Consider the following 11054-nt stretch of genomic DNA (forward strand, 5'->3'; position numbering starts at 1 on the left):
GGGAATTTTCTGTGATGAAAAGGGCAATATACTAGTCAGATAGGCAAACCTGCTTTCAGTTCTGGTTCTGACTCTCAGTAGGCATATTACAGAAAACAGAATGATGGTCAGGACCTGGGTTCAAACCCCCCAGTGGCTACCTGAGGGAGGGGGGATCTTTATGAACAGCAGAGCAGTACCATGGGGTGGGAGGTTGCCACTAGGAACAGTGGAGGACTCATGTAGGCATGAAGCCCCACTGATAGCCCTGGTGCTGGAAAAAAACAAAACAAAACAAAAACCAACAGGCTGTAGAAAAGTTACTTAGAATTTAATAAGCCTAAATTTTCTTCTGAAAGATGAGAATAATAATAGCTACCTCATAAGGTCATTGTAAGAATTAAAGGAGATCATGTATATGATGTGCCTAGCATGTTATATACTCTGTGATAAACATGAGTTATTGGATGCCTAGCAACATCTTCCAAACTCACTGGGAGAATATCATCAAAGATTTCAAGAATTCTGAGGAACAAAGTAGACATCTCTTATTACTTTTAGTTCTAGTACCACTAACTATCAAGCATATTGAGCACTTTTAGTGGAACAATTTGTGCTTGCATTCCTTTCTGTTGATTTAGTGATGGCTTTCTTCAACCTGTGCCTGGCTAGCGTGAGGGTGTTTCTTCCGGAGGGTGTTTCTTCCGGGGCAAGTGCTCTCTGGGTTGGAGAGAACTCAACTGGAGCCAACCTGGGCTGCTGCTTACTCAGCGACATGGGAGACCAGGAACTCGTGGCAGAGGGAACGCAATGTGTCTTTATTGATCAGAGACCACATTTTTATATATTTAGAACCGGAAGTGGCAAGTCAGAAAAGGAAATGGTTAGGAAAGGGGGTGGAGAAAAGGAAAGAGCAGGGAAGGTAGAGAGCTTCCATAGCAACGGTTTCTAGGATTTTAAATGGCGGGTTTAATGTACCCTGCAGGCAGGGCGGGTTTCAAGGTAGAAAGAAGATAGATCAGGATAAACAATGATTATGTAAATAGGCCATAGTGTCAGCAATGGAGGATGGAGTAGGGGGGCTGCCCCACAAACCTGGTAGTAATAAACCACTAATTCTATCTCTTTCCAACATAGCAGATTATATCACTCTTCTTTCTTTTTTTAATCCTTTAACAATTTTTTTAAATTATTGTTATTGGACATAGACTGTCAGAAAAGGGAGAGGGAGAGACACACCTGCATCCCTGCTTCACCACTTGAAAAGCTTACCCCTGCAGGTGGGAACCTGGGACGCAAACCTGGGTCCTTGCACATCATAACATATATTCTCAACCAGGTGTGCCACCACCCAGTCCCTTATTTATTCTTCTGTTGTTTTTCTCCTCTCAGGTTTTTTGGTCTTGTTTGGTTTCAGAGGGCATCGAATTTGGATGTTGTTTCTACCTAAACTTCTTGCTGTAGTTTAATTTGAGCCTCTTGTTTCTATGACCTCTTATTTACTGTGAAGAAACAACCTGTTTATATCCTGTATCTTTTATTATGGTATCTGAAGTCATTTTGGGTCTGAGTCTGCTGTTTTTGTGCCTTAACTATTTTTTTGTTTTGTTCTGTTTTTCTTTTTACTCTATGTTCATGTCCATAGAAGTGTATCTTAGAATTGAAGCTCAAGTTAAAATTGACTTCACTTAGACTTTGTTTTGCTTCTATCAGTTATCTAAGAGTACTACTAACTGATCATGTTAAAACATTCTCGACTTGGGAGTCGGGCTGTAGCACAGTGGACTAAGTGCACATGGTGCGAAGTGCAAGGAAGGACATAAGGATTCCAGTATGAGCTCCAACCTCCACCTGCTCCCCACCTGCAGGGGAGTTGCTTCACAAGCAGTGAAGCAGGTCTGCAGGTGTCTATCTTTCTCTCCCCCTCTCTGTCTTGCCCTACTCTCTCCATTTCTCTCTGTCCTATCTAGCAACGATGACACAAATAACAATGACAATAATAACTACAACAATAAAACAACAAGGGAAACAAAAGGGAATACATAAATATTTTTAAAAAGATTCTCTAGGGGACTTCAAAACCCCACTCTCTCAATTTGACAGATCATCCAGGCAGAAAATCAATAAAGACATAAGGGAGCTAAATGAAGAGATAGATAAACTAGAACTATTGGACATTTTCAGAGTCATTCATCCCAAGAAACTGGAATACACATTTTACTCAAATCCACATGGGTCATTCTCAAGGATAGATCATATGTTAGGCCACAAAGACAGCATCAGCCAATTCAAGAGCATTGAAATCATCCCAAGCATCTTCTCAGACCACAGTGGAATTAAACTAACACTTAACAATCAACAAAAGATTAGTAACAGTCCCAAAATGTGGAAGCTCAACAGTACACTTCTTAACAACCTCTGGGTCAAAGAGGAAATCAAGGGAGAAATCACAATGTTTCGAGAGTTCAATGAAAATGAAGACACAAGCTATCAAAATATTTGGGACACAGCTAAAGCAGTCCTAAGAGGGAAGTTCATAGCTATACAAGCACACATTAGGAAACAAGAAAAAGCACAAATAAACAGCCTGATTGCACATCTTAAAGACCTAGAAGAAGAACAACAAAGGAACCCTAAAGCAACCAGAAGGACAGAAATCACTAAAGTTAGGGCAGAAATAAATAACATTGAGAATAGGAAAACCATACAAAAGATCAATGAAAGTCAATGTTGGTTCTTCGAAAGAGTAAACAAAATCGACAAACCTTTAGCCAGACTCACAAAACAAAAAAGGGAGAAGACCCAAATAAATCGGATACTAAATGAAAGAGGAGATATCACAACAGACACTGCAGAAATTCAACATATCATGCGAGGCTTCTATGAACAACTATATGCCACCAAGCTAGAGAACCTGGAAGAAATGGACGATTTCCTAGATACCTACCAACTTCCAAAACTAAGTAAAGAGGAAGTGGATAACATGAACAGGCCCCATCACAGGTAATGACATTGAAACAGTTATTAAAAATCTCCCCAAAAATAAAAGTCCTGGACCAGATGGTTTTACAAATGAATTCTACAAAACCTTCAAAGAAGAACTAATACCTCTACTTTTAAAAGTCTTCCAGAAGATTGAAGACACTGGAATACTCCCTGCCAGCTTCTATGAAGCCAACATCACTCTGATACCAAAAGCAGACAGGGACACAACCAAAAAAGAAAACTACAGACCAATATCTCTTATGAACATAGATGCTAACATACTGAACAAAATTCTAGCCAACCAGATACAGCAATATATTCAAAAGATTGTTCATCATGACCAAGTGGGGTTTATTCCATGCTGGGAAATTGTGCAGATGCAATCACATCTGCCATGTTGACCCCTCAGGCTACTGCTAGTTCCCGCAGAGTTGGGACATTCTCGGAGTGCCTGTTCCGCCATGTTGTGCCCTCAGGGCATTGTCTATCCCCCCCCCCCACACACACGGTATTTGGAGTGCTTTGGTTACTCCTCCCCCCTTCCCATTCTCACGAGAGTTATTATCCTATCCTGGAGTGCTATGGTTACTCCTCCCCCTTCCCATTCTCGCGAAAGCTACTCCTATAAAAGCCCTTCTTCTTCCGCACCTCTCTCTCTTAACAGCGCTTCACTTTGGTGTTTAGACGCAGGAAAGGTTACTGCGTGAGGCAGCCATTTTCACTACCTCCATGTGGCCCAACCTGCTTCTCTCGCACCCAGCTCTGAGGTGCCAGCGCAAATAAAGATTTGTGTTCCCTCTTCGCTCCGGACCTCTCTTCTCCACGGTGCAGAATGACAATTCCAGGCATGCAAGGTTGGTTTAATATACATAAATCAATCAATGTGATCCACCACATCAACAAAAGCAAGACCAAAAACCACATGGTCATATCAATAGATGCAGAGAAAGCCTTTGACAAAATACAACATCCCTTTATGATCAAAACACTACAAAAAATGGGAATAGATGGAAAATTCCTGAAGATAGTGGAGTCTATATGTAGCAAACCTACAGCCAACATCATACTCAATGGTGAAAAACTGGAAGCATTTACCCTCAGATCAGGTACTAGACAGGGCTGCCCACTATCACCATTACTATTCAACATAGTGTTGGAAGTTCTTGCCATAGCAATCAGGCAGGAGCAAGGAATTCAAGGGATACAGATTGGAAGAGAAGAAGTCAAACTCTCCCTATTTGCAGATGACATGATAGTATACATGGAAAAACCTAAGGAATCCAGCAAGAAGCTTTTGGAAATCATCAGGCAATACAGTAAGGTGTCAGGCTAGAAAATTAACATTCAAAAGTCAGTGGCATTCCTCTATGCAAACACTAAGCTAGAAGAAATTGAAATCTGGAAATCAATTCCTTTTACTATAGCAACAAAAACAATAAAATATCTAGGAGTAAACCAAAGAAGTGAAAGACTTGTATGAGTCAAGGAAATTGAAAAAGACACAAAGAAGTGGAAAGATATTCCATGTTCATGGGTTGGTAGAATTAACATAATCAAAATTAATATACTACCCAGAGCCATATATAAATTTAATGCTATCCCCATCAAGATCCCAAGCACATTTTTTAGGAGAATAGAAAAAATGCTACAAATGTTTATCTGGAACCAGAAAAGACCTAGAATTGCCAAAACAATCTTGAGAAAAAAGAACAGAACTGGAGGCATCACACTCCCAGATCTCAAATTGTATTATAGGGCCATTGTCATCAAAACTGCTTGGTAGTGGAACATGAATAGACACACTGACCAGTGGAATAGAATTGAGAGCCCAGAAGTGAGCCCCCACACCTATGGACATCTAATCTTTGACAAAGGGGCTCAGACTATTAAATGGGGAAAGCAGAGTCTCTTCAACAAATGGTGTTGGAAACAATGGTTGAAACACGCAGAAGAATGAAACTGAATCACTGTATTTCACCAAATACAAAAGTAAATTCCAAGTGGATCAAGGACTTGGATGTTAGACCACAAACTATCACATACTTAGAGGAAAATATTGGCAGAACTCTTTTCCGCATAAATTTCAAAGACATCTTCAATGAAATAAATCCAATTACAAAGAAGACTAAAGCAAGTATAAACCTATGGGACTACATCAAATTAAAAAGCTTCTTCACAGCAAAAGAAACCACTACCCAAACCAAGAGACCCCTCACAGAATGGGAGAAGATCTTTACATGCCATACATCAGACAAGAGTTTAATAACATATATAAAGAGCTTGCCAAACTCAACAAGACAACAAATAACCCCATCCAAAAATGGGAGGAGGACATGGACAGAATGTTCACCACAGAAGAGATCCCAAAGGCCAAGAAACACATGAAAAAATGCTCCAAGTCTCTGATTGTCAGAGAAATGCAAATAAGGACAACAGTGAAATACCACTTCACTCCTGGGAGAATGTCATACATCAGAAAAGGTAACAGCAGCAAATGCTGGAGAGAGTGTGGGGTCAAAGGAACCCTCCTACACTGCTGGTGGGAATGTACATTGGTCCAACCTCTGTGGAGAACAGTCTGGAGAACTCTCAGAAGGCTAGAAATGGACCTACCCTATGATCCTGCAATTCCTCTCCTGGGGATATATCCTAAGGGACCCAACATATCCATCCAAAAAGATCTGTGTACACATATGTTCTTGGCAGCACAATTTGTAATAGCCAAAACCTGGAAGCAATCCAGGTGTCCAACAACAGATGAGTGGCTGAGCAAGTTGTGGTATATATACACAATGGAATACTACTCAGCTGTAAAAAATGGTGACTTCACCATTTTCAGCTGATCTTGGATGGACCTTGAAAAATTCATGTTAAGTGAAATAAGTCAGAAACAGAAGGATGAATATGGGATGATCTCACTCTCAGGCCGAAGTTGAAAAACAAGATCAGAAAAGAAAACAGAAGTAGAACCTGAAATGGAATTGGCATATCTCATCAAAGTAAAAGACTCTGGGGTGGGTTGGTGGGGAGAATACAGATCCAAGAAGGATTCAGAGGACCTAGTGGGGGTTGTATTGTTATATGGGAATCTGGGGAATGTTATGCATGTACAAACTTGTACTTACTGTTGAATGTAAAACATTAATTAAAAAATCATCAATAAAATATTGGTTAGATGAAAAAAAAACAAAAAATTAAACTCTAAACAGTAAAAGTAGGCAAAATACAAACTTTAGATCAAATCTGCCATATGCTTTTATAAATAAAGTTTTTTAAAAATAAAAAATATATATTGTTATATGGGAAACTGGGAGATTTTATGCATGTACAAACTATTGTACTTGCTGTTGAATGTAAAACATCAATTCCCCAATTAAAAAAAATCAGAAAAGAAAAAAAATAATTAAAAAAAATTTAAAAAGATTCTCTACTTGAGAATTTCAGGAGACATAGCATAGATTTTAGCTAGAAATTCCTATGTGTGACATTAGGAGAAAGGGGAGTGGGGAATTCCCATGAAGAAAGCTGAGAATCTTCTTATCCTCTTCTGTACACACAGAAAGGAAGGAAAACAGCAGAGCTTTTTTTTATTGCGGGTTTGTCTGTTTCATCTAAACACATATTCCTCTGGATACTCCAGGTTTGTAGCTTCCTTCCTAGATTCATTTAACCAATGACTGGGAACTATCCAAAATTCACCTTTTGTCACGAGAGTGGCTTTGACTGGCTACTTTGGGGGGGCTCACTTCCATTATGATTCAAAGAACAAGTGACTCCTTATTGTTTCTAGGTACCTCGGAAGTGATCTGTGACCAAGAGTCTCTTAGATTTCATTTCCCTAACACTTAGTAAAGTTGAGATTTTTCTACCTTTTCCACCATGGAGTTATCTATAAAATCAAGGCATACTTTTGGCACAAGAAAATATCCTAGGCAGTTGGAGAAATGATTCAATTTACAGAGTATGGGACTTGCATGCCTGAGGCACCTCCTTTGATTCCTAACACTTCATATTCTAGACTAGTGCTGTGGTATCTCTCTCTCCCTTTCTCCCCCTTCTCATTTGAAACTCTTTTTCTCATATGTAATTTTAAAAAATACTTAAAAGAAAATTAAAAGTCCTAATGTAACTTATTTATATCTGAGTTTCCTCCAGGTTCTCATTCAGGGCTATGTACTTAATTTTAAAACTTAAGTCCAGTGGTTGCGTGGGGTTCACCTGTTTAAGAGCACACATTACCATGTGCAAGGACCTGGGTTTGATCCCCCATTCCCTACCTTCAGCAGGGATGCCTCATAAGCAGTGAAGCAGGTCTGCAGGTGTCTCTTTCCCTCTCTTATCTCCCCTCCCCTCTCAGTTTCTCTGTGTCCTGTCAAATAAAATGGACAGGAAAAAAATAAACAAAATGGTCCCTGGGAAAACTGGATGGGTAGTGCTAGCACCAAGCCCAAGCAATAACCTTGGTGGCATTAAAATTAACTCCAAGATCGGCTTAAAACGGTGAAGTCACCATTTTTTACAGCTGAGTAGTATTCCATTGTGTATATATACCACAACTTGCTCAGCCACTCATCTGTTGTTGGACACCTGGATTGCTTCCAGGTTTTGGCTATTACAAATTGTGCTGCCAAGAACATATGTGTACACAGATCTTTTTGGATGGATATGTTGGGTCCCTTAGTATATATCCCCAGGAGAGGAATTGCAGGATCATAGGGTAGGTCCATTTCTAGCCTTCTGAGAGTTCTCCAGACTGTTCTCCACAGAGGTTGGACCAATGTACATTCCCACCAGCAGTGTAGGAGGGTTCCTTTGACCCCACACTCTCTCCAGCATTTGCTGCTGTTACCTTTTCTGATGTATGACATTCTCCCAGGAGTGAAGTGGTATTTCACTGTTGTCCTTATTTGCATTTCTCTGACAATCAGAGACTTGGAGCATTTTTTCATGTGTTTCTCGGCCTTTTGGATCTCTTCTGTGGTGAATATTCTGTCCATGTCCTCCTCCCATTTTTGGTTGGGGTTATTTGTTGTCTTGTTGAGTTTGGCAAGTTCTTTATATATGTTATTAAACTCTTGTCTGATGTATGGCATGTAAAGATCTTCTCTAGATCACTCCCAGTACCACATGTAACAAAGTGGTTCTCTGGCTACTCTTTCGCCACTTTTCACTTCTCATGTGAATATAAATCATATGAAATAACTAGAATAAACCTTTTAAAAAATATTCTCACCATATGGTCTAGCAGGTGGCTCAGTGGAGAAAGTGCTAGACTTGCAAATATGAGTTCCTGAGTTTGATCCCCATTGCCACATATGCTGGAGTGACACTCTATTTCTTTCTCTCTCATTATTAGTTAATTTTGTTTATTTTTGCCTCTAGAGTTATTATTGCTGAGGCCTGGTGCTAGCACTATGAATCCACTGCTCCTGGTGACCATTTTTTCCATTTTATTGGATTAGAAAGAAGTTGAGAGGGGTTGGGGGGAGGTAGAAAGGGAGAGAGAAGTACAGACACCTGTAGACCCACTTCACTACTTGGGAATAAACAATTTTTTCATTCATATTACTTTTTGCCTCCAGGGCTATTGCTCGGGCTTGGTGCCTGTAATAAAATAAAAGCTCCTGGAGGCTTTTATTTTATTTTTTACCTTTTGTTGCCCTTGTTTTATCATTGTTGTGGTTATTATTGTTGTTATTGATGTCATTGTTGTTGGATAGGACAGAGAGAAATGAAGAGTGGAGGGGAAGACAGAGAGGGAAAGACAGACAGACACCTGCAGACCTGCTTCACCACTTATGAAGCGACGCCCTTGCAGGTGGGGAGCCGGGGGCTTGAACAGGTCTCCTTACGCTGGTCCTTGTGCTTTGCTCTATGTGCACTTAACCTGCTGCACTACCACCCAGCCCCCAATCATATCACTTTTTAAGAAAATGCTGATTTATAAGCTTATGGTTATCACAGATATACATTTTCACATCTCCCTAAAATAGGTATCTATAGTGATGTATGTTGACATTGTGATAAACATATTAAAAACAAACTTCTGAAATTCAAAAGATGAAATAATTTGCCTGTGCAAATTTACTATAACTAATAAAAACCAGGTTTCAAATTTCTGTTCTGTGACTCTGAGGCTAGCCTTAGGGTTTGATGGTCTCTGGGACAGTACCATGGACAGGTGTCTAATTTTTCCTCAAAGTAGAATTATTTCAATATAAAACCAGGACCAACTTTTTTTTTACCCTTTCTGGCAGCTGATCTTGAATTTGTTTTTTGTGTTTAGGAAGAAAAAAGCAAAAGTTCCCACACTGAATTTTGAGTCCTGCCTGTTGTTGCCTTGGCAAGGTCAGACAAAATGATTCTGCAGACTATATACTGCCAGCGAAACATTTTTGATTCCTGAGATGACACCACAGTACCAGAGTTTTTTCTGGTAACCTTTCTTGTGGTGTTGGTATTTGAACCTACACTTCATACTCCCCAGTTAGCTACCTCTCTGTCTCCCTATTATGTATTTAATGGTAACATACTATGTTTTTAAATGTGTACAATTTCTCATCCATATATAGATGATGGTATATAAAGATTTATAAATAGCTGAAAACTCCAAAGATCTTTGAAACCATGAGACATAACTAAAAACGTTAAGGAAATCAACAGAAGCAAGTTACTGGGTTTTGTTTGTGCCAAGCAGTGGTCTCCAGGTCTAACATTTGTATGAGGGACTTCCCTTTTTATATATACCTTCTACACACACACACACACACACACACACACACACACACGAAGATAATCAAGGAGAAAGTTTATTTAGAAAATATAGTTATAACCACCATCCCCACAACGGTATGTTAAAAGGAAATAAAGCTTATTTTTAGATAGCTAGACTACACACCAAAAGCACCATTACACTCTTCATGGATTTGTCTTGGTGCTCCCTCCTGGTGCCAGATATCACAGCCATGGTCCAGCATGAGCTAACAACAGGACCGCTTTTTTTTTTTTTCCTTTTTGCTTCCAGGGTTATTGCTGGTGCTCAGTACCTTCACTACGAATTCACTGCTGCTGGAGACCAGTTTTTCCCCATTTTGTTGCCCTTGTTGTCATTATTGTTGTTGTTGTTCTATTGTTGGATAGGACAGACAGAAATCGAGAGGAGGGGAGACAGAGAGAGAGGGAGAGAAAGACAGACACTTGCAGACTTGCATCACCGTTTGTGAGGTGGACCACCCCCCTGCAGGTGGGGAGCCTGCCCTCGAACCTGGATCCTTATGCTGGTCCTTGTGCTTGGCACTACGTGCGCTTAACCCGCTGCACTACTGCAGACCCCCCCCCAACCACATTTTTTTTTTTTTTTTTTTTTTACCCCAGAGCATTGCTCAGCTCTGGTTTATGGTGGTGCGGGGGGACTGAACCTGGGACTTTGGAACCTCAGGCATCAGAATCTCTTTGCACAACTATTATGCTATCTACCCCCACCCTGGACCACATTTTTAAAAAATATTCTTTTTTTTCATTGGAGAATTAATGTTTTACATTCAACAGTAAGTACAATAGTTTGTACATTCCCCAGTTTCCCATATAACAATACAATCCCCACTAGGTCCTGTGAATCCTTCTTGGACCTGTATTCTCCCCACCCACACACCCATCCCAGGGACCGCATTTTTTATTACACTACACTGATGTCTGTGGGGGTTGGGGAGGAACTTAGGGTTGTAATAATTTCAGAAAGAAGTGCAACGGGCACTGAGTGTTGTACTGTCCTCTAATTCGAGAGCTTGTTTGGAGGTGCTAGCAGGGGCGCTGACCGGCGCGCAGCTTCAGGAGGGACGCACACGGAGAGGTGGGGGAGGAGGGGTCACCCGCCTAGCCAGCCAGATCAGCCTAATCAACCCCGGCGATCAACGGGGTGACAGATGTCGCAGACAGGTCACCCTCACATCCCTGTCTTCTAATTTGAAAAGATAAATTCCACTACTCAAGTTTGGAAAAACATTCCCATTTCCATCGAGACTCAATTATAAATGACCTGTGCAGATGTTCCACTCTCCAAGAGGTCCAGAAGTCAGGCCCGGGGCGCATGC

This window comes from Erinaceus europaeus, chromosome 13 (assembly GCF_950295315.1).
Source record: "Erinaceus europaeus chromosome 13, mEriEur2.1, whole genome shotgun sequence".
NCBI lineage: Eukaryota > Metazoa > Chordata > Mammalia > Eulipotyphla > Erinaceidae > Erinaceus > Erinaceus europaeus.